Source organism: Chiloscyllium plagiosum, unplaced genomic scaffold, assembly GCF_037043375.1.
Source record: "Chiloscyllium plagiosum isolate Xiang-an unplaced genomic scaffold, Cpla_swu_hap1 HiC_scaffold_25, whole genome shotgun sequence".
In the NCBI taxonomy this organism is placed as follows: Eukaryota; Metazoa; Chordata; class Chondrichthyes; order Orectolobiformes; family Hemiscylliidae; genus Chiloscyllium; species Chiloscyllium plagiosum.
The window spans coordinates 21796908-21820449 of NW_028270163.1; positions in this window are offsets into that span (position 1 = coordinate 21796908).

The following is a 23542-nucleotide window of genomic DNA, read 5'->3' on the forward strand; positions in this document are numbered from 1 at the left end:
TTCCCAGACATTACATAAAGGGAAAACCAAAAGCAGAGAAAAGATAAAGACAAGAAGATTTTTCTTCAGGCATCACAATTAAATTTGAGAGCTAAGCATGAACTAAATATCTTTTGGCTCATTGGTGTTGCTCTCATGTTTGATTAGGGCAAAAAATTGCTGATTTGGATTGACTTTCTACTAATATTCTGACACATAGTAAGGTGGTCCATTACTAAGGGAAATGCTTCACTGGGGAATACCACTTTCAGATTAAACATTAAATTATGCTCCCATCTACTTGCCAGGATGAGTGTAAAACTGTTTTTTTCAACAAAGAAGGGGGGGTGGGGGGAGGTGGGGTCTTTCCTTCATTCATCTCTCAATCACCACCACCATAAAAAAAATTAATGGATCATTCCAGTCATTGAGGATTGTGGGACCTAGGGCATAAAGTGCTTGCCCTGTTTCCCTGCAAAACAAAAAGAGGCTTCTGTTCAAATGTAATTCGTTAACTGTGAAGAGCTTTAGAGTGCCCCGAGGTTAAGTTGCTGCTACTTTCTAATATCAGCAAAAGTTTGACATGGTTGATGGTAATGATTGGTCAAGTATAACTTGGCCACATCCGTTACCTTGCTGCTTATCAATAATGTAAACATTCCCCTCAAATTTCATTTGCTTTTCATTTTAATTTAATTTAATTGAAATTCATTGGGTGGTGATTGCTGCACTCTCACACTCCTTTGGAGAGACATGAAAAAATCCTCTTGAGACACTTCAGCACATAACAGGGTGTTAGCTAGCCAGGCTTTTCAGTATATTATGAGCAGCAATTGAACATTTACTTAACTGGCTTATGTTTTAGAAGAGCAAGGTTTATTAATAAATGTACTGGCAGAAACAGCATGTGAAGTTGTCAACCAGAACATGGAGGTTGAACTAATTGCAGAATTTAATAAGGCCTTACTTATAGTGCTGAGTTTATTATAGGAGAAGAGTTAATTGTTTCTTTGGAGCAGCATTAAAAAGGTCTACAAAAGGTGTATATGTATGTATGCATGTATATATAATATGTATGGTATATATGTATGCAATACATAAAGATGCTTTAACTGCAGTTCAGTACCAATAAATAACCCAAATATATTGAAAAGGGCATTTTATTTGTTCAATGTTTTAAGGTTTTGTTCTTGAGCTCAATTGCTAAAATTTAATTTCCTGGTATAATAAATTCCTTAATTCTAATGTACCCATTCTGATGAAGACTGAGCATGTTTGCCTTTGATTAGCCATAGCATTTTCAATCTGATTGAGAGTGTATCTGTCAGTAAGTCCTTTAGCAGTCACAACAGCAGTTCAGGTGGATTCAGGGAGTCTAGGGGGAGAGCAATGGCTGGCTGATTGCACAGACATACCGCCCTTTGAGAACTCTATAGTCCTTCTATTCTGGCCACCTGTGCCTCACCAAACCCCCCCATCCACCAAGCACTCTTTACCCAATTGACAATCATGCCTTAAATTATTTCACTTCTAAGCTCATTGATTTCCTTCAACTGCACAGTCTTATTCTTCCACTACTTCATTCTTAGTTTCCCAGAAGAATGCAGATGATTCACCAACATTTTTTTTAAAATCAATATGTAGCAAATATATAATTAAACAGCCAGAAAAGAACATCTGTCATTCATTGAGTTTAGATATTTTTCTCCTGTGTTTGATTGTGGACTCTATTCAAGTAAACTGTTTAAAGAGAATTAAGTGCTCATAATCATCATAACTCATTGGGACCCTTCCTTCTAAACACCTCGAACATTTTGTAGTTCTCACAAAGATATTGTGAGCCAAAAATTCCTATCAATACAGGGAAAGTTGCTTGATAAAACAGAACATTGCACAGAGAGGGAGAAAAAAGTCACAATACATGAGGCCCAGTTAATTCTGAACATGTCATGGCTGATTTTTTTTCTTGTTTTGTTATGCATAGTGCAGTGATTTGAAGCGAAACATAACTCTCTGTTATATGAAATGTGAATGTTGGTGGCAGGCTGCAAGGCAAGTTCATTTCCCTGACAAAACCCAATTAGCGGTGTAGGTTTGTATCATTGCCTGGAGCCTGGGGCTTTGATTATTTCTGCCAATAAGGCTTATACAGCTACATTATTAGTGAAGTAGGATACGATTAACATGTCACATTAATGTATTGCTACACAGGTACAATTTTTTAATACGTTGACAGGAATGGTGCTACTGATTTAGGCTATAAGAACATCTATGCAAATTAGACTAATGCATATTATTGTGTCGGCTTTTTCTGCACAGTGAAAGATCCTATAGGCAATTCAGAGGATTACCAAGCAAGAAGGGGCTAAATTTCATATATTGGTAGAAATTATTGATTAATTTTGTTGTAGTTAACTTGACTTAATTTGAAATCTACAGCAATACAATGACACTGTAAATTATTCTAAAAGTACAAAATAATATAAGTATAAACGATTCCTCAGAGTAAGAGGCAATCAGATAATTTTTTGTGTTCAGCTAAGTGGTTCATTTGAAAAAATATTCATGTCATTTATTGTCTAATGGGTGTTTAATGGGATAAAATATTTTTTGTATAACTTTGGAGTTTTCCTATAACTGCAATTTTGCTTGTTATCTTATCCAAACTTATATGACCTTGGTTTGACATATATGCCTTCAAAAAATGAATGCGACTTGAAGTATGAAGAGTGAAAATAATTTGTGGTTTTCTTTTTCCAATTTATTAAGTTATTTAAGCGCAACAACAAAATATAAACTTCTTCAACAAAGTTTATAATGTTTTTGAAATTGAAGGAGTGGAAAAGAACAAATATTTCATTAATTAACTTCCTTTCCAGTATTTTTACAGTTTGTGAAACATGGAATACCGGATGACAGGCAAAACTATTATGCATAGATACAGGATTATAACTTCAAACTGATTCCTTTAATGTCCCATAGAATATATTTTGTTCAATAGGTGAAATCAGGAGATAAGTTGGTACAAGTGCTAATAAGGACTCGTTTAGTCTGGGCACATGGTCGGCATGGACTAGTTTGACCAAAGGGTCTGTGTGGCTCTGTGTGGCTCTGTAACTCTAAGAATAACCTGTTTGAAATTCTGGATTACGCACACAATTTTGGTCCTAATTGTTGAATCCCATTATTTTATTTTGCTTGCAAGTGCTGAACAAGAATGTTACAGGTTTAGGATTCAAATACTGATGGGATACAATCTTCCAGGAGCAATGTACTTGGGCACCTCACACTCCCTTTCGCCAAGTATATGGAGCGATCTCATTGGCACACAGAGGACATTGCAAGATGGGACTGGGGAGGAGGCCATACATGTTCTCAGGTGCACTGAACATGAAATAGTGAATTTCCTCTTGAAATCAACACCATGTTTATTCCCAAAGAGCTGTTCAAGGAAGGCATGAGTTGAATTGTTAGCCACTACAATCTTGTGCAGCCTCTTTATTGAGCACTTAAGTGCTGATCAGTTATTTCTAGCGCTGGCTTCAACTCCTTTACCACAATGACGACAGGTGTTGTACACAGGCTAAGCTAGCTTTTAGCTCAAGACTCCATATTGGCCACTTCAAAGGATCATTAGCACCTGCACCGGTGCCAAAAAATCCAGATGCTTTCATCAGCTTTGATTCTCTCCTTCCCAAATTCCCATTATGTTTACAATTTATAATAGAAAAATAAAGAAAAGTATTAACAAAAAAAAGACAGATTGTGTGATTTTAAAATGATGACTGGAATAAGTCTACATACCCAGTTCTAAATATTTCTGGGCCTCTAATCTCACTTCATCTTAAAACTGTCTTTGAGTTCACCATCATTGGAGAGTAATTTATAATGTATTAAAGTCTTAAGTTGGCATATCCTTCCCATAATGAGGACATTTAAAAATTGTGGTAGTGCCATCTTTATTTGATACATAGCCTTATGTCTTATTAAATTCTTGATCAGAAGGCAAGTTAAAGATTATGAGAAAAGAGCAAGAAAGCGTATTTGAGGAATGTTAGGTTAGTCATGGTCCTATTAAATGGCGGAATAGTTTCAAGGGGACAATAGCCTACTCTGTTCCTATTTCTTATGGACTAACGTGAAGAGTACTAAAGAAACTCTTCTAGTTCCTCATGGAATATTTTGAGTGATCATGATTTATCCAAATTTTTAACCCTCTTTTCAAAAAAACAAAAGGCTCCATCTTTATTTATATTAGGCCCACTTTTGATGTATAAAGTAAAATACATCCTTCTCCCAGTCAGGTCTGGTACATGTGGTATTTGCCCTGATTGCCACTGATGATACTGTATGCTATCTGACACCTCTGCAAGTATGTGGCACAGGGTTTGGGGTGGTTCACTGCCACCAATGCTTCTTTGTCTATGTTAGGGCTGAATTTTGCACATGGGAGATATGTCCGGTTACTGGGGACAAAAACAAGAGGTGAACCTACTTTGACAGTACCCAGGAGCAATACTTTGGCAGTATTGGCAAATTATTAAACTGCCATTGTCAAAGAGAGGACTGCAGCTCACTAGCAGAAGTGACCATCATGAAGACTTTTTCACCAGAGAGCTGGCCCCTCAATGGCGAGTCACCCTAGAAGAACAGTGGCTATATTTTGTGGAACCTGGGCCAGATGGGCTTGTTCTCTGTTCAAGAAACAGGAGGTAACAGAGCCTTAGGTATGTGGATTTATCCTTTTTTCATTCAATTATGAGATATGAGCATCGCTGGCTAAGCCAGGATTTATTGCCCATCTCTAGTTACTCAGAAAGTCATAAGAATCAACGCACTCGAGTCCCATGTAAGCCAGGTAGTGAAGTATGACATATTTCCGTCCCTAAAAGATATTACAGAATCGGTAGGTTTTCACACAATCGACAGTGGTTACAGGCGGAATCGTATCAGGGTCTGAGTGAAGTGGGCTCTGGCAAAATTTGGTAGAGTCATGTGCAAAGTTCAACATGGTCTATCTTGACGTTGGGAGCAACTCCCTGCACCTTTTGTACAACTGTTGGGTGTCGAGGTAAGTTTTTCACCAGGCAGTAACGAGTTTGTCCCATTACAGGTAGACAAGCTCCGAAGTCCGGCGGTTTTTTTGTGAAGTTTTTTTCTCATTAACAAGGTTGTTGGCATGCAAACAGTTAACCCAAGTCGACACCCACTCAATGCGTGTAACTCAGATGCGATGTGGGAGGGTGTAGTCTAGCACTGGCAGGCCTCAATTCTCTCTCAACCTGTGTTATTCAGTGAGTGTGTTCCTTCAGTGAGTTTTTTTTAAATTTCACCATCAAGCTGTCACTATTTCTGAAATTCAAAAATTTCTGAATTCTGAAAACCAGCTGGTCCCGGGCATTTCAAATAAAGGATTGTGTACCTGTACTATACAGCTTCCTATTTTACCAAATACAACAAACAAACTAGACTTTGAGAATTTTCAACATGGAAGTCAGAGCAGGTACCTGGTGACTTGAGTTCACTGCTGGTCATGAAGTCGCAGATACCCCTCATATTGATACCTGATATTTAAGCATTCTGATGGTTGATACCTGATATTTAAGCATTCTGATGGGCCTTCTCTGATCCATGTGCAGAGTGCTTAGGATGCAGGATGCACTAGGGACTTTTATTATAATGGTGCTGCAGGGACACTTTGTGCACAGGACAGGCATCCTGCTCACAGATTGGACCAGGCTGCATCTCAACGCTGCTCGCTTGCTCACTTAGCACCTACCTGCATGCTCACTGCATCTCTGTCTTGTCATGTTAATTAGTGCAGTCAATCACCCAGGAACTTGCCTTGCTGGTCAGCAGTCCTCAGTCCAGGGGGTTTATATCTTGTTGTATGGCAGTGTGCAACATCAATCTCACTCCTGCATCATATGCCAACAGCTTCTGCAGCAAATACACCATATGTGTAACAAGCAAGCAGACACAAGTCTCAAAGTCTTAGAGGAGTACGTCCTGACTGTCCAGGGAGGCACCTGTCAGTCAGAGGATCCTGGCACAGTAAGTCAAAGGCAGCCTCCAATACCAGTCCGGGATTGGCCATGGCTAAAAATCCAGTTGGAATGTTCTGGGTCAGGGGGTTCATGCCTCTGCAATCCAAGGAGTGGGTCATGGTCATGTCTGTGGCTTCATCGCAGATATTCTAGTGAGTAGGACTAACATGACTGGCGATTTGTGAAGGCAACAGTCAGGGGCTATCTGCTCAGGTTGCTCATGCATGTGAACCACTGTCTATCTGTCTGTAAGTACTGTCCGGCAAAACTCAATGGAAAGGGGATGAGGTGAGGGCAAGTAGTCACTACTCCAAGAAGGAAACTCGGAAACCTAATCATGTGACATGGGGGCTGAAGGCTGGGGAGAAATTGTGAAGGGGAGCAATTATATTTACAAAGGGGTGATACAGTAATTCATGGAAGGGAATGGGGTAATGCAGGATTCGGGTGGGGTTTGTCACTGGACTCAGGAGGGATATATTGTAAAATCGTACCCACTATAGTCACTCACTAGCCAAGGGGCTGGGAGGAACTTGGGGGCAGGTACAGGCTCCTGTCGAGGAGCTTTGTCAGAATCTGGGGAAGTTAAAGGCAATGGGGTTTACGGAAAGGGGAACTGGATGTTCCGGGTCTCACTGGCACATAAAGGCAGAGACTGGAATCCACTGGCCAATTAGCACTCACTATTTCCTTCCAACATGATGGAAAATGGAAGTACTTACTGGAGAAGAACAGAGCTGGGATTTGGAATGTGTGGGGGAACAAGTGTATTGATCTTTGAAGGGGGAAGAGCCATTGTTATGAAGCCTTTCAGAGGGAAACTACATTACACACAGGCCCACATGCTGTACAGGACACAGTCCCATGGGTTCACTAATCCCTGGCGATCCAAAGGGATTGACTCCTTTGTGTACTATACACCTCCCTGCTCCACACATTGCTGACCACTTCATCCACACCATTATTATTGAACACACAGGCTAGGGAAAGAATATGGATATTTGATCAAGAAGGACAATAATGACAGCAGAATCCATTACTCTTCTAACCCCTTGATCATCCTGTTTCCACTTTCCGCAGCAGGCTCTCAGCATAGACATTGATCCATGGTACAATCTGTATGAGCATGAAGTCAGGCATCATGCAGGAACAGTTAATTTCAGGGATACACAGAGATTCAAACTAAAAGATGTAGTTCTAAATCCACCAAATTTATCCAAACGTGAAACTTTATTTTTAATGCATTGTCACCCATGTCACCAAATTGCTCTCAAAATTTATTTTTCCTTTTTTTGTCAGAGGTCAAGGAGCTTGTGTTTGGTGGAGTTGACTATTTTTCTACTGAGGTCATGGACATCTCACTGGTACCTACAAGACCTACAAGAGAGAGAAGATGTAGTGTCTCATAATTGGAAGTGGGGTGTAATAAATGACACTGACAGTGGGGTTACTGAGAGATTTGCATTGGATTTGAAAAAATGCATGTCACAGTATCCTCACAGGACGGTTCTAGTCTTCTGCGAGATACAGAATTTTCTGCTCATAGCGGGTAGGGAACCTAATGTTAGGCATCACTCCACCTGTGTGTTTCTGTATGTCATGAATGAAGACTATCAGTAACAATTATTCTCGGGCCAGACCAACACATTGGTCATGGTAGACCACAAAGCTGAGCTGTAACCTGAACCGACAGACCCACGATAAAAAAATGACCTGTTTCCAGGATATGAATATGTTTAGAATCCCAATTGGAGGGAAAGCCACATTAAAAAGATATTAGTTTGAGTTGAGTCTGCTGAATTCAGTTTTAGGTAGGAAATTACGTTGTTTAAAATGATGATCAATGTGAAGAGTGTATCTATTGTGATGTTGTTTCTTGTGTTTCCTTTGTCCAAATTTGTACAATGAAAATTTGTATGGTTTTCTTATTTAATCCTCAGGTCATGGCATTTATTTTCTCACTTCTGCTTCTTTCAGGAATTTTATTCTGTAAATGGTTATGGTCTTTCTATCCAGATCATAGCCAATACTCAGCTTGATCAGTTTTCTTTTAACCGGGATCCCAAAGATTCCACTTCACTCAGTTTTCTCAGTGCAGCAAATGATACTGCTTTGCAGCAGAGCATGAACATGGATTAAAATCCATTAAAAAATCACCTTTTCCTTTCATCTTCAGAACAAAATAACTTGTTCCAATCTGCTTAAATGGCACCATCGTGTAGATTTTCAATATTGTATTACACAGTTATAGAGATGTACAGCACAGAAACAGACCATTCAGTCCAATTCATCCATGCCAAACAGATATCCTAAATAAATCGAGTCCCATTTGCCAGCATTTGGTCCGTATTCCTCTAAAACCCTCCTATCCATATATCCATCCAAATGCTTTTTAAATGTTGTAATTGTACCAGCCTCCACCACTTTCTCTGACAGCTCATTCCATACACACACCAACCTCTGTGTGAAAATGTTGTCCCTCAGGTCCCTTTTAAATCCTTCCCTTCTTAACTTAAACCATGCCTTCTAGTTTTTAACTCGCCTCCCCTGAGAAAAGGAGCTTGGCTAATCATCCTATCCATGCCCCTTATGATTTTATAAACTTCTCTAATGTCATCTCTCAGCCTCTGACACTCCAGGGTACAAAGCCCCAGCCTATTCAGCCTCGCCCTACAGCTGAAAGCCTCCAATCCCAGCATCACCCTTGTAAATCTTTTCGAACTCCTTCAAGTTTCACAATATCTTTCGTATAAATAGGGTGACCAGAATTGAAAGCAGTATTCCAAAAGTCACCTAACAAAATCCATCCTGTACAGCCACAACATGGCCTCCCAACTCCTATCCTCAAATGCATCCCTAAGTCTCTTTATTTGGCAATACTCCCCAGGGCCCTACCATTAAATGTATAAGTCCTGCCCTGATTTGCCTTTCCAAAATGCAGCACCTCACATTTATCTAAATTAGACTCCATCTGCCACTGTTCAACCCATTGACCTTTCTGACCAAGGTCCCAGTATCTGACCAAGATACTCTGACATAACCTTCTTTGCTGTCCACTGCACCACCAATTTTGGTGTCATCTGCAAACTTAGTAACCATACCTCCTAAATTCACATCCAAATCCTTTATATAAGATTAAAAAAAAGTGAACCCAGCACCAATCCTTGTGACACATCATTATTCACAGTCCTCCCTCCTGATCGAAAAACAATCCTCCACCATCACCCTCTGTCTACTACCTTCAAGCCAATTTTGTAGGCCTGGATTCCATGTGATATAACTTTGCTAACCAGGGTCTACCACATATTCATCAGCAAACATGTCATCATGTCCATATATTCCATCGATCATCATCTTCTGTATCATTAAATGCATTGGATATGTCACATTTTTGAATGATTTAATGACTATCTCTTTTCTGATTTTATCTCAGGACTCTGAACCCATTCATACAGGATCACTAACTTCAGAGCCTGTATGCTGCCTTGCTTGATAATTGTCTTCTCTCCTCTGATCATACCTTTATTTTTTTCTTGCTATTTTCAAAGGGGCTGGTTTGCAGAGACATTTCAAAAAGGTGAACAATGCTAATTAGACTTTCTGGAATCTCTCCAATATCACTGTTTGCAACCTAACCTCCATAAAAACATTATTTCAGGGTGTGATCTGAACATGTCATAGATAAGAAAACATTTTTTCTTTTATGCAAACCCCCGGCTGAAAACTCAAAATTTTCTTCAGCCATACTTCTGCACTACTTTCATCCATGTACCTTTATTGTGAACATGGAAAGCTCATCCTTTTACTAATCACTGTTTCAGGAGGGCTTTTCTCTTGCATGTTACCACTGACTAAAGTTTTGTCCTGGCAGACATATATACCAATTAAACAAGAATCTACTCTTTTTCGTGATGTTTGCCATCAATAACTTTTTCTCTTCAACATTGCCTCTCTCTGGTACATCAAAATTCATGGGACTCTCTCAATGTTCCTAATACAAACCAATCTGTATCCATTTATTATGTCAACTTTTAATTATGAGCCGTTGAAATGTGATAAACCTGCCATCCGTTTCTATTGAAAAATGCTGCTCAATCTTGGTCTTCAGTCACAGTATAATGTTAATTATTCCCATTAACCTAGAACACCATCCAGGGAGGACTTTCAAATCCACAATGCTTAATTATATTGCTTATCTCAGGACAAAGATTTGGTTAAATTTTTGAGAAGCTGAAAATTGATTCTGATGATTGTCGTTGATATATTTTGCAACTTTGTCTTCCAAGTTTACCACATGTGAGGCTCTCCTTTGTTTGCGCATTTATTCTTGGGGAGCTGTGTAAAGATCTCTAATAGTTTTTGTTATTAGAATTTGAATTAAAACTGATCTCTTAATAGTTTTTTATTAGAATTAGAATTCTCCACCTGCTGCACAATTATTTGTCTCAATAACTTCTTGAACTAGACTGTACTGTTCCTTCTGAATACCATGTTGCTATATTGAAGTGTGGAATTGCTGGGAATCCAGTACGTAAATTGGTAATCTTGACATCACATTGACATACACAGACTAAACAGTCACCTTCAATGGTGTGATATTCTCTGATTCTACACATAAGGCTTGCGCAAGGGCAAGGTAGACTTCAATAACAAGTAGCTGTTAAGTATCAAGAGTTAGGAATTTTGGCTAGATATATAAAAAATTATTTTTTTTAAATTTCAGCAAAATTATGTAGTGGAAAATGCTTTGATCACTCATTCTTCCAACCTCTGAGCAATATTGTGTTGAGCTGGTAAGGATTCTCCATTTTGTTCAGTCCTCACCAGACTTGAGCTGATCAATCTCAGAAGAGAGGTCAAGTGTGGCTAGGATAGGAAAAGTAAAATTCCTGATGGAAGTAATGTTGACCTTCTGTCAAGTAAGGAGGATGTATTTCCTTGAATTAAATATCTTGAATTTAGTCTTTAATGGGCTGGTCAGATGAATAGCTTGAGCTACTCAAAAGATTAAATACATCTAAAGCATTCAATTAAAATTTGCATTTGCTCCTTTTGCATATACTTATGGCATTTCCATGCAATTCCAGCTACTGTTTGCAGAATAGATTAGATTCCCTACAGTATGGAAACAGGCCCTTCAGCCCAACAAGTCCACACTGACCCTCTGAAGAGTAACCCACCCAGACCCATTCCCCTACCCTATATTTACCCCTGACTATGGGCAATTTAGTATGGCCAATTCACCTAACCTGCACACCTTTGGATTGTGGGAGGAAATCAGAGCACCCGGAGAAAACCCACAGAGACACAGGGAGAATGTCCAAACTCCACACAGACAGTCACCTAAGGCAGGAATCAAACCCACGTCCCTACAGCAGTGAAGCAACAATGCTAACCACTGAGCCACTGTACCACCTAGTAATTATGAGTGCTATAAATCCAGGAGAATTCATGACACAAAGTAGATCATTCAGCCCTTCATTGCAATGCTGATTTTAAGCTAGATCTATCCAAAGCTGATCTCACAGCTTTGCTCTCTGTAAATGGCCCTCCCTCTGCTTCAAATTATGATTCATTATTTCTTTTAAATGATTGAATCATCTCTGTTTTGCTACTTACTAGGGAAAAGTATTCTCACCTCCAGCATCTCCCCTAAAAGTAAGATATGTTTCAGCTTAGTTTTTCCAGATTTTTGTTTGGAGACAGGAAAATCTGCTTCATCAGCTGAGAACATTTACAAGCCTTCTTATGGCAGTTTGTCTGTTGTGGGGCCACTTAGCATGCATCCTTAATAACAAAGAGGTCAGTCACTTGTCAGCTAAGTATAATTACTTCTGAAAATCCTAATGAGATTAGTAAAAGCATATGAATTTGCTGTAAATTTCAGTGCTGACAGCTTCAAAACTAAATCCACAAAAGCTAATAATTTTAATTTGCCATGAAATTAAACTGGAATAAAGGAACCTACTTAATGTTAAATGTCCCAATTGTTCATTGCACTTGGATTATAAAACTCAAGATGTGCCTAACCTCAGGCTCTCAACTTTAAACAAATTGCACTGGGAAGCATTTGATCCTTTCAGTCTTGAGTTTAAATATGAAACACAACTGATGAGCTGAAAGTTTCTTCTGACTGAAGGTCGCCAATTAGTTCTGGTGATTTGAATAATTGGAATGAGATATAAACTCAAACCATAATGAAACACCAAGTGGCACATCGGTGCTTAATATTAGAGTATTTAATCAATGAAAATAGTGGGACGGATTTATTTTCCCCAATCTGGCAGGGCGAATGAGGATAATCCTTTATCCTGGACTTCACTGTCCTTTTGATAATCAACTCCACAAAGTCAGTCAGGTCATCCATGAATATTTGGGACAGAAAACCAATTCCTCATGAAGCCAATGTTGACTTTGTGCCAAGAAGCACCACTGTGCCAACTGCTTTGAATTCACATTGGTATATGAAGGGGAGCTTTGCAAATTGTGTTGCCGATGATGCTGATCGTCTTTGCTTTGCGAGGGCACAAGCTGATCACTATAATCTTCCAGCTGACAAACTGGTACCCCCGTACCCGCAACCCCCCCCCCCCCCCCCAATGTTGACATAACATTCTAAATCCATTGATTTACTCTATCAGTCACTATACGTTTCCAGAGCATCGCAACATAATTGACTTTAATCCACTGATTTAACCACAAATATAAATGAGGATACTGCTGCCACAATACACCTATCCGAACACAAGCAACTAAAAGAAAAAACAAAAGACTAACGTTTATAATGCACTTCATTACCAATGAATGGCTGTCTCTGGAAACTATCACTTTGGTTGTTTAAATTTCCCAGTTGTTTGATCTTCAATTCTGCTATGTCAGTGTTTCACAGTAGTTGCTGTCTCTCAGCTTTTCTATGTTTGTACAATAGGTCAATTGCATTATTAGGGCAGAATAAAGAAACTTTATCTGTCACTGAAAATGTTGGACCCAGGAGTGCAGACTTTTTATCAGTGAGTTAAAAAATGGATTTATAATTCATTATTCATTGACATGAACAGTCAGAAAAGTATCTTGTCTTCCAAATCTCTAGCTCTTGAAATAATACAAAGTGGAATGACAGAGTGCAATGCTAACAGAGCTCCCCAATGTTGATTTTTTCTCTCTCTCTGAGCCAACAGCATACATTCAAACAGACCATATATAATTATTTACAAATGGAAAGTAGCTAACAACTATTGTTTGATCTCATCAGACTCCCAGCTATAAAAATGCAGGCGATGTGAGAAGAAGTAACTGGCTCAGGGATTCTGTATGCAGAGACTGTTAAATGTTGAGGTTAGTACCATCAACCAATTGCCAAATAAGAACCAAATCTTTCCCACAGCTCCAGCCAACATGGGGGTGGTTTTAAATGGAAGCAGCTTATATCTAGTGAAGGTACATTCCAGGCATTGGTGAATGTTCTTGACAGGTAGGTTCCTACGCAAGTAAGTGTATTGCCAACAAGTCAGAGTCCATCAGTTGTAGAACACTGTCATTCAATCCATAAGTGTAAGACTACATGGAGGGAAGAACTCATAGTTTGGGAATTTTCTGTTGTTGACTTATCATGCTTTGTATGATGTACAGAATGAGTCTAGAGCTGGAAGAACATAGCAGGTCAGCATCCGAGGAGCAGGAAAATCAACATTTCATCAAGAATGAGGCTTGTGGGCCGGGGGGGGTGCTGTGAAATAAATGGGAGTGAGGATGGGGCTGGCGGGGAGGTAGCTGGGAATGTGATAGGTAAATGAAGGTGGAGGGGAAGGTGATAGCTCGGAGACGAGGGTGGAGCAGATAGGTGAGAAGGAAGACGGACAGGTCAAGTGGGCAGTGCTGATTTGGAGACTTGAGATTGGGATAAAGTGGGGGGGGAGGGGAAACAAGAAAACTGGTGAAATCCACATTGATCCCGTGTGGTTGCAGAGTCCCAAGGCAGAAGATGAGGCATTCTACCTCCAGGCATCGGGTGGTTAGGGATTGGATTAGGCTTCACCTGCTTCTCAGATGCTGCCTAACCCACTGTGCTTTTCTAGCACCACGCTCTCAACTCTGATCTCCAGCATCTGCCGTCCTCACTTATTGCTACCTGACATATAGATTGAGCCAGATATCAGTGATGCCACTCTAGTCAGTTAACCAAAACAAGGTAATTATAAAATAGAATGGGGCAGAAATTGCAAATTCCAAAGAATGTTACAATTTTTTATTAATTTAAAACATTCTCAGATATATTTACTCACTTATTTATTATTAGAATCAACTCTAATGCATCCTGATAAGGAAGTTTGTTTTGATGTGGCAGCAGGCAGGGAATAGAGGATGTGGACCATATGCAGGCAGATGGGATTGGTTTAGAATAGCATCATGTTTGGACAGGTATGGAATGCCAAATGGCCTGTTCCTGTGCTCTACTGTTCTGTGTTCTATGTTCCACTCACTGAATTTATATCAAAAGTTGGATAGTTTATGTTGAATAGTTGTATGTTAGCTGTCTGTTTTTGCACACAGTAATAAAATGGTTCCTATGTGCATTAATACTATTGAACATGCAATACATTTATTTAGAGAGGGGAGACTAAACCAGAAACTGGGTCAGAGATATATTAGCCCAGATTTTCACAGAACATGAAGACTCTGCGGATATTTTCATGACATGTTAAATCTACTGGTTCGCCCAATCAGTTCTCCAAAGCACCACAACATGATTGATTTTAATCAATTGATTTAACCACAAATGTAAATAAGGATACTGCTGCCATAAGTTCAGGCAATAAGCCTACCAGGGACCAAATTTAGAAGCCCCACATCCATTCCTGACAGACTCCATTTGGGATTATTTTCATAAACATGTTGTTTACTGTACAGTAAAAATGTTTGCGAAGAGCAGTTCTGGTCTGGAGTGCTGTCAACCTTTGTTGTTATTTAAATCCCCAGCCCTTTAAAAATTAAAAAGAAAACTGTAATAGTTATTTACTGACCCTTACTCTAAGAGTTATCTTTATGTCATCATTATTATTTGCCTAATTTCCACAACCTATAATTATCTCTACATTTGCTAGGTTTACAGATTTATTGACTATCCAAATATTTTCTTTTTATTCACACATGGGACATGACTCTCACTGGCTGGGCCAACATTTATTGACCGTCTTTAATTGCCCTTGAGAAGATGGTGGTGGGCTGTCTTCTTAAACTGAGTAGACCATGTACCACAAGTAGACCCACAATGCCATTAGGGAGGGAATTCCAGGATTCTGCCTGAGTGACAATGAAGGAACAACCATATAGTTCCACATCCAGCTGGTGAATGGCTTGGAAGGGAATGTACAGGTGGTGATGTTCCTTGTATCTGCTGCCTTTCCACATCTAGATGGTAGTAGTTGCAGGTTTAGAAGTTGCTGTCTAAGGAATTGTGAATTTCTGCAGTGCATATTATACATGATACACTGTTGCAACTGGAAGGTGGTAGGAATTGATGTTTGAGCCAATCTAGTGGGCTATTTTGTCTTGAATGGTGTCAAGCATCTTGAGTGTTATTGGAGCTGCACTAATGCATATAAATGGGGAAAATTTTGTTACATTTCTTACTTATGCCTTATAAATGGTGGACAATATTTGCGCAGTTGGGACGTGAATTACTCAGTACAGTATTCCTTGCCTCTGATCTGCTCTTGTAGCTTTGTGTTCATATGGTTGGTCCAGTTCAATTTCTGTTCAATGGGTTCCCAGGATGTTGATAGTGGGGAATTATTGATATAACTCTATTGTTAAGGGGCAATGGTTGGATTGTTTCGTACTGGAGGTGGTCATTGCCTGGCATTTGTTTGGTGTGAATATTACCTACCATCTGTCAGCCCAAGCCTGGATATTGTCTAGGTCTTGCTGAATTTGAACACTGACTGCTTCAGTATCTGAGAATTTGTGAATGGTGTTGAACATTGTGCAATCATTGGTGAACTTCCCCACTTCTGACTTGGTGATTGGAGGAAGGTCATTGAGGAAGCAACTGAAGATGGTTAGGCCAAGGACACTAATCTGAGAAACTCCTACAGCGATGTCCTGCAACTGAGACGACTGAGATGACAAGCATCTTTTTATGTGCCGGGTATGATTCTAACCAGCAGAGAGTTTGCCCACTGATTGCAGTTTTGCTCGGGCTCCTTCTTTACACACCTGGTCAAATACAGCCTTAATTCAAAGGTTGTCACTGTCACCTCATCCGTGGAACTAAGCCCATTTCTCCATGTTTGAACCAAGGCTGTAATGAAGTCAGGAGCTGAGTAGCTCTGGTGGAACCCAAACTGGGCGTCACTGAGCAGGTGCTGCCTGCCAGTACAGTAAATACCATCCATCACTTTACCAATGATCAAGAGTAGACTTGTGGGGTGGTAATTGTTGTGTAGAGTTTAAAGGAGTGGCTTCCTTTGACGTGCAGTTTGGATCAGGGATTTAACATTTGAGGGATTTGAATATTTTGACTGGTTTTTCTATGCTACACTGCTGTTATAGATATTTAGATCTTTATTTCATTTTGCTTTAATATGACTCAAGAGGTGAATTCTAGGTGAGCTGGCATAGAGTGGATGAGGAATAGGGTGGAGGCATTGATTGGCATAAATTGTCACAGGGATATGGAGATTGAGTAGGGAGATGTGGGATTTGGTTGTTGGTTTTTGAGGCAAGAGTGCTAGAGGACTTAAAATTCCAGGGAATAACTGAGATGAACTCCTTTTCAAATAGACGGTCTCTGCTCTTGGCAGTCTGTAAGACCACCTTCCGATTTGCATCTGGGCTTGGCAAAGCTGACTCCATCCCACTCCTGCAGAGCAGAAGTTGGGTCTGATATTCTCCCAATGAGACTATCCAGGGATAGAGTGATCACTCTTCTTGCCATTCTCCCAATGTGGGTTCAGAAAGCTGGGAAATTTCCTGACTTGTGTTACCTGCCTCAAAAGTAAACATTTGGTCCACTTGAGACAGACGGATGTGAGTTCTCACTGTCTAGATACCTGGATCTCAATTAGTTTAAATTATTGTCAATCCACTGTATATTCATTTCAAAGGAATACAGGCTGTATCAGATCATTAAGGTGTTTACAGTTGATTTGTGGTAGATTGCTGTCATAGGAAGTTTTAAGAGAATTCTTAGATTCCATACACTTTGAAAAATTATTACTTACTGTAAAAGTGGATACAGAGGTTTTACATCTTTACTTGCTAAAAATACTAATATTTTTGCACCTAAAGTACTGTACCATCTATAAATACTATTCCTGTACAACATAGACTATATGCATCAATGTAGTTTAATTTTGATTGCTTTACCCTAAGTGGTTTCTCTCTGTTAAAAAAAATTGATAGATTGCTTTCTGCTACACTTAGAATGTGAGACACAGTTGAATAATTATACTGTTAAAATATAAAGATCTAGGAAGAGAAATTTGTTTCCATGCTCCATAGGCTGGTGCCAAGGGCTGAAACATATATGATGGATACAGCATTCCTGAGTGAAGGAAACCTTCCAGGCCATATGTGTAATGGTCTGAAGAACTTCTTGCCCTGTGAATCCATACAAATCTGGATAAGCAGTCTGGTTAAGTGATCAAATCACTCCACTCTAAATTTTATAACCTCATTTCTTTCCATCCTTTCATGGCATGTGACCATCACTGATTTTGTTGCCCATCGCTAATTGACTTTGAACTGAGTGGCTTGTTGGTGTGTTTCAGTTAAGGGTCAATCACATCGCTGAGTCTGGAGTCACATGTAGGCCAAACTAGGTAAGGATGGCAGATTTCCTTCTCTGAAGGACATTAGCGAACCAAAATGTTTGTTAGTTTAATATTAGCCTGTATCAAAGTTTAACTTTCATTGCTGGATACAAATCTGATAATGGTTAATTTAGAAAAGACAAAGTGTTGATTGTTTATTTTATGAGCTGTAGTGTATACCAACTTGGTTCGAGAAGTTACAATAGTTTTTTTTGTTATCGGCAGGTTTGTATCTTAATTTTGCTTTTAATATTAACTAATTAAACTGTTCAGGTTCTTATTTTGTTTAACTTTCAGTTTGCTGAATACATACCCTCAATTAGATGTGGATGCAAAGTAACTGCTCAGTGAGCATTATGGTAAATTGATACTTATTAAATTAAATTTCCAGCAAATTACAGCAAGAACAAATAAAAATCGCAGCACAAAGTGATTTCTATTTGTGGTATTGACAACTTAAATTGTTGTTATGGAAACCATTTTCTATTAAAATAAGGAGTAATTTGGAATTTATGTAAGCACCTTCCATTGCTTCCAGGCATTCAAAAACACTTCACTGTCAACGAGTTACTTTCCAAATGCGGTTATTGTTGTTATGTCGGAATTTGTTACATCAGTCTTGACATAGCAAGATCCATGAAACAGCAGTAAGCAAATTTATTTCGGTGGTATTGGTTAGGATATGTGGTACACTGCAAGAGCTCCCCAACTCCTTTGGCTAATGCTAAGGAATCCTCCACTTCGAACTGAACCAGAATTTGGGAATGCTGGTTCAATAATTCATCCGTAGAACTGTCAGCAGTGCGGCACTCCCTCAGAACTGCATTGAAACTGAAACTGGAACTGAAGCACATAATTTGAGGCATCGATTAATTATATTCTCAGAAAATGAATAAAATGATGAGGCATTAAAGCATTCAGTTAACAGAAGAATTGTATAAAGATATACTATGCAGGATTGTTTAATATACTCAAGTACCTTGGTGGTGTTTCTGCCATGTAGATTAACATACACTTTAATACAGCGAGTTTGTGTGGGGACAGAGCCATGTTACTTGGTATACTAATCACAAAGTGTAACTGATGCAAGATATGGTTGGTAAGGGAAGGAGAAATCTGAGATGACCAAATCTGAAGATTTCTTGGCAGTTAAAGATGCTTCTTACTTAATGCATTTGAATAATACGTGGAATGGGCTTTGTAAGCTACACTGCATGAAGTACAAATTGTATAGAACATCTCAAAAACATTCAATCCGTAGATGCTAACCTTGGGATATTGAGTAACTCAGAAATACTACTGTAGGCCCCAAAGGGCTAATAGAAAAACAGCTGCCACAAGGCAAAAAAAACGTGAACTGATACTTTGGGAATAGGTGACGCTTTGAAAGTCACAATATAGAATTTCATGACTGTGTCTAAGACAGGCAACAGCTTAATGATTTCATTTTATTCTTCTCTGTCCTTCACAAAACCACATGTCATAATGCATCCCTGACTCATGTGTACATTGGGATATAACATTTCGCAAGTGAAAATTGAATGTATTTTTGGAGAAGTCTGCACTGTAGCTTTTTGTAACTGAAAAACAGCTTGTATCCATGTGACAGAAGCTGTCATCCTGCACTTGTACTGTTATGGTGGCACAACCTTGTTTCAGCATCTTGTCAGAAGCTATTTAACCCAAGGAGTCTGTAAATTCATATCAGTAGTAGCTGGATACAGCAAAATAAAATCAGAACAAGGGAATAGGCAGTAGTTTGAAGAAATTTACAGCAGCTGTATTATATCCATGGAGGACCTTTCATTTCTCTTTCAGCAGCTAATGATCTCTTCAAAGATTCAATGAGGAAAGACATAATTGATTGGAATGGTACAGTATTCAACATATATTTGACCTTATAGTTTGTATTACTTTTCGAGTACTGTTAACATTTGATCTCCTCTCTGTAGAACAAAACAAATCGTATTTATTTTTGTGGAGAACAAATGTATATTAGTTCAGTTAATTCTGGTATGAAAAATAGAAAAATTGCATTACAGATATTGCAAGTGTGGAGAGCATATTAACTGTATTTGTGAAGTATTGTAATGAAGGATTTTTCAAGAATTGCTTTTCTTTTTGGTGACAAAATGCTGTAGGTTATGCCCTTTCCATGCTGGGGTATGTTTTCCAATTTTCTTTCCCATGTTAAAAACATTGCTCTGGCTCTGGTACCTGACCTTTATTACCTCAGCCAAGTAGCTATTCTTCTTATGTGAGCCTAAACAAAGAATGTTGGTGGGCTTTTCAATCAGCAAAGATTACTTCATAGTAAATTGGATGAGTAATTTCATTTCATGTGCTTGCTCCTCCTGAGCCTGGACTCTGAGGCTAGTGGTTGCAAATGAACTACTGCTTCATATCTAGTGCCAGCATATTTTATACAAGCTAGGAACTGAACCTGAGATTTTGCTGCTAATGTTGTGTCCAAAATATGCATTGGCCATTTATGTGGACCAGGAGCTGTAATTGATTTTCAGTGGATCGGCATTACATGCACCTCCACAAACCTGTATGATATTCACTGCTACTATTTCCAGCTTACTCTACTTCTCAGGATGACATTCAAAGTAGATGCAGATCTGATGGGTAATGGAACATTTATTTAACAATAAAGGTTAGCTTTTTTTTATTTGAGTAATCTAGTTTCATGGCTCGTTGGTTATCGAATATTTAAGAACTTGAATGCCAATAATGTTTTATGATCTGGAGGTGCCAGTGTTAGACTGGGATGGGCAAAGTTAGAAGTCACACAACACCAGTCTCTAGTCCGAAAAGTTTATTTGAAATCACAAGCTTTCGGAGCATTGCACCTTCATCAGGTGGTTTCACCTGACTAGAGCCTGGTGTTGTGTGACTTCTGACTAATAGTGATTTAAGAGTATATTAACCTTTCTCTTTAGATAAAGAATGCATGTGTGGGGAATTCTGCGATACAGCATTGAAACAAGCTATTCATCTTTACTGGTTTAAGGAGAAAATTTGGTAGCTGCAATGAAGATGGAAACACTCATGAATTGTATAGCTGAGCACTTAAGCTCAAAGATTCATGTATATGGAAAATTTCGAAAAGATCCGTTCTAAAAGGTAATGTCATATCTCAATGTAATGTTGCTGATATAAGAAATAGGTGTAGGCCATTTAAAGATTTGGAATACAATTGTAAAGCTTAAGTTGTTCATAAGGATAAGTGTTTGTCATTGTTCACTTGTGGTATCAACAACAATTACTTTCTTCACTCCAAACCACAGTATTCATAACTATCAACAAACATAATCTTATTCCCATTGAGTCAGGGTTTCATTTCAGTCAACTATTGTGTAAACCACCCTTATAATCTTTCAACATGTTCTATTTTTAATGGGATATTGACTCAATAAATGTTGTTTTTCTGGTATCTCCACTATAGTCATAATTTATTTCGCATAGTTTAGATTTGAAACAGTTCCCACACAGAAATGAAATTTCTCTGCTTTGAAAAACATCTGATCTGAAACTTTTTGTTTCTGAAACTCATTATGTGTCATAATTCAAATAGTTTTGTTCACATGACAGCTGAAATTTATAAGAGTTCTAGCTCATAGAGAAAGGGATTGAACAAGGGAACGAAAAGTTTGCTCACTCATCAAAATTGTCAGCATACATTGTCTTAAGTAATTATGCTGCACAATGGGGAATTCTAAGTCTATGGCAAAGAACATAAACACAATAATATTAGGGTGAACATAAAGCAAAATAATTAACTGTAATTTCACATACACTGCCCATTTATAAGTAATAAAATGTGTGATGGGTGTCAGAGAATACAAGTGTAAGCTACCAAGGACTAGACACATAGTCACTACTAAAATACTTGAGAACAGAGATACAACCCAACCCACAGGAAATGGAGCCACATTCATTAGACCAGCAAGGATTACAGATGTGTCTCTAACCACTAGGTCACTAAGATCAAATGAGCACTCAGTATGAGGCCGTAAAGAATTGGATGTACCAATTAGGTATGCACAGTTATTATTTTCAACTGTTTCCTTTGGGGATGTGCCTCCACTCATAAATGCTGACCACCAACTATAGTGCATTCCCAGTGAAATATTTTGTCTTTCTGTGTGATTAATTATTAAAATAAATGCACATATCCAAAGTGAATTGAATTTAGCTGAATTTGAAATTTCATGAATGGGCTACACAAAGTGACTTAAGGTTTTAAATCAGTGGAGTGTTTGACTTTGATAAATGGAAAAGTTACGCCATCAGAGATGTCAATGTGTGCAATCTAGTTTCAAATCTTAGCAAAGTTCTCCCATTCATCATCCCTTTTAAACTTTCATTTATTAAACACTTACCTACTTATATCCTGCACTCTGCCCAATTCACTCATCATCCTAGTGCCTGCACTGATTTCCTAATACCAATATGTTTAAGTTAAGTCCCTCATCTTCATCATACCTCAGCCATCTTATTTGTACACTTTCGTTGTCTGATTTCAGCTTTGTTTGCATTTCCACCAAATCTTTGCTTTAGCACCAATGAAAGAGCCTCCAGCAATCTTGGTTCTTTTATCTGGAGCTCCCTACTTAAACCTCCACACCTGTCCACTATTCTTTCCACATTTAAAGAGCCATAATTTTAGCCCAGCTTCCAGTCACCTCTCCTAACTCCTGTACCATGCCCCCTGTGTTTTTTTTTAAAATCACACTTTTATCTGTAAGCCTTGTATAAGACACCCTGAGGCATTTTCCACTTAAAAGGCGTGATATAAATACTATGAATTGCAGAAGCTTTTATAATGTAGGTAAATACAAAATTTTGCAAGCAGCAATGAGATGAATAAATAGTAAATATGTTATAGCAGTCATGGTTGAGATGAGAACATGAGGTAAATGGATTATCAAGAGAAATATAACAACTGCCTTTTGCAAAGGAATTTTTGCTGTAACATGATGACATTAATTATTACAGTAGCAATTATTATTTTAGAAATAGTTAAACAATTTTTGTATCTGTCATCGAATATCATCAGGAAAATAGAGATCTGAACCGGACTAACATATGGTCTGCTAACATCTGGAAAAGGTATGGTTTCCATGGTGAAATGTGACGTTTCAGAATATAATTAAATTCTGTTGTGTGCAATTTGTCAACATATTGCCCAAGCAGGGGAAATAAGCAGTTCTGTGGCAAGTGGGCAGAGATAAACCATGAACCCAATTAGCTTTTGTTTCATAGTATACATTCGTTTTCACTGGAATTTCTGTCTAGACTAATTCTTGTTGCTCCCACTCCAACATTCATTACTGGAGAAACTTACAAAACAATGAAAGTTCATAATCACTTTGGTTTGCTTAGTCCTTTTCCTTTGTTGTTATTTCTCCTCCAGGCTTTCTGCTATTGTTGGGTGTGGATAACAAAGTTGTTTTATAGTCCAGAATGGGTCATCTCCTAAATTATTTAAGAACGCTATCTTTTTTGTTCACTGTTCTAGTTATTTATTACATGGATTTTATTTCTTTCAGAAGTAATGGTTGAAAGCTGAAAACATCATCAATTTGTCCACCAGACTTCATTGAGATTTGTACTTGGCTACCCTCACAGAGTAAGTTTCAATCAAACTGTATTAGTTCAAACTCTGTGTGTTATTGAAGTTCTCCGTCAACAACT